Genomic DNA, 2,071 nt, shown 5'->3' with positions numbered 1-2,071 from the left:
TGTTTGACCTTCATTCAGGTTTCAGTAATTCCTCCCGGCTACATTTCCCTTGATCAAGCCCTACCAGGCCTCCTACACCCTCCTCACCATCAATCTCAGATCCCCTGCTGTTTCCCTGTCTGTGGGCTGGTTGACAACCCCTTCCCTGTTGGGGTTCTAATGGACTTGAAGGAGCCCCTCACAAAGGGTTTGGCTCCACCTGGGGTCCGGGCATTTGGGGAAGGGCGGCCCAGTGCTTCCCCTTCCGAGCTGAGCCTGGACTGCAGCTAGGCCTGCATGTCCATCTTCGGGGCTGACCGATGCTGTGGCCACTACAGCCAGGGAGCTCACTGTCCCCCAGCACTGACCCCCAGCACTGTCCCCCGAGGCCCAACTCAGAGTCGGTTCTGCGGGACCCAGGGGAGGCCTCACGCCCAGCTGCTGGGGGCTTTAGGCTCATCTCCGTGTGGTACCTCCCCACCCCACCCCTTCTCTCTCGTGGTCCCCACGCTGGTCCCCTGTGGCCGTTCACTGCCATGGGTGTCAAAGCAGGGTCCATCATGGGCTTCTGAGGGCCCCACCTTCTAGAACAGGTCCCCAGACCTGACCCCAGCACCTCCTGCTGGCTGGGACTGCCAACCTTCTGCTGGCCCCCGTGCTAAACAGGAGGGAGCCGGGTGGCCCCTCGTTTAATGATGACTTCGGCAAAGTCCCTGTGACAGGCCCAGGCCCAGGGCTCAGGACATCAGTGTGCCTGGGTCACAGTCTGACCCACGACGTGCCTTTGTGGGTGGGCATGTGGGTGGCCCAGGGCCCCAGCTGCATCTGCGACTGGGCACAGGGTGGCACAGGGTGGGCTCGCTGAGGGGCGTGGGGGGCCCTCTGCTTACAGGGCCCTGGCAGGTTTGGGGAGACCTAATGTGCCCACACCAGGGACCCACCAGTGGGGGGCAGCATTTCGGCTGTGACTCAAATGCCCTTTGAATCTACTCCCTTCCCATGGGGGCACCCACGGGATTCCCCAAACTTGATGTGGGGGGCCTCTTTCCCTATGGGGGCATCTGCACACACCTGAGCCCCGGGGCAGCCCCCACCCAGTCTGGGTGCACCGTGATCTGCACGCCTGGCGCCCACAGCCCCTGCCAGTCTCCCCGCCACCAGTTCATTTCCAACGTGAGCACGCTGCCGGAGCCGCGGGTTTAAGCAATATTTACTCAGTGCTTCTTTTCCATGTGTTTTTCATTTGGCAATATTAATTGTGACCTTTCAGAACTCCCAATTAAATTTTTCCAATAAAATGAAAAGGTTGAAGGGGGGGCATTCGCAGAGTGGAGGCGGGAGGAGAAGGAGGGGTGAAAGGTCCCACTCTTTCTCTGTGAGCCCGGACCTCCGGGCGAGGCCGTACCTAGGCGCAGCCTGCAGCCCCTCCAGCCTCTGCCGCTGGACGCCACACAGTGTGATGACGCCAGCTGTCCCCATGCGGAGGGGTGGCCGTCCCTGGAGGAGAACTGCTCCCCTCGCTGTTGCCGCCGACCCTGGAACCTGTGTGGTGGACACATGCTTTCTGCTAGCGCTCCTCCACGTGGGGGCTCAGGAGGGTTGGGGGGCACCCACCCACCTCAGATAGCACTCTGGAAGCTCTAACGGCTGTCCAACTCCAGGGGTTCTCATTGATGGGAGAGCCCTCCTCTCAGCTCAGACACCCAGGGCACACAGTAGGTACATCTAGAGGGGAGCCCTGGATTTCTTCAATGGAAACCAGCCGTCAAGGCTTGTACAGACCACCAGAATGCTGTCTGGCTCTCCTTCTTTGGACATGGCCCCAGGAGGGCTCAGCCTCTAGGGGGCATCACGTGTTGTGCAGTGGACAGCTAGCCGGGTGAGGGGAGGCTGGCTGAGGAGGATCCGTGTACGACCTTGTCCGGCCTGGGTGTCCCAGACCACAGGGTGTGTGGCCCTGTGTAGCACGGGGTCCTCTCTCCGTCTGCCAAGCCGGCCCGGTCCCCAGGCTGGGCCCTTCTCCGAGTCTCCTCACCACGCCCGAAGGAAGTGCCCACCGGCCCTCGCTGCCAGCCCTGCTGCACCAGGAGCC

At 61.9% G+C, this 2,071-nt stretch overlaps 1 protein-coding gene across 1 annotated transcript in view; it reads left to right on the top strand.

The window, feature by feature from the left end:
• CDH4 (cadherin 4) overlaps positions 1-2,071 on the top strand; it is a 288,289-nt gene that overhangs the window by 201,956 nt on the left and 84,262 nt on the right. The gene's annotated exons all lie outside the window — the stretch shown is intronic.

Source organism: Echinops telfairi, unplaced genomic scaffold (genome assembly GCF_000313985.2).
Source record: "Echinops telfairi isolate 266 unplaced genomic scaffold, ASM31398v2 ScPeMD7_7414;HRSCAF=8452, whole genome shotgun sequence".
Taxonomy (NCBI): Eukaryota; Metazoa; Chordata; class Mammalia; order Afrosoricida; family Tenrecidae; genus Echinops; species Echinops telfairi.
Note: the sequence above shows the minus strand (reverse complement) of the source record. Positions and strands in the feature narration are given on the sequence as shown.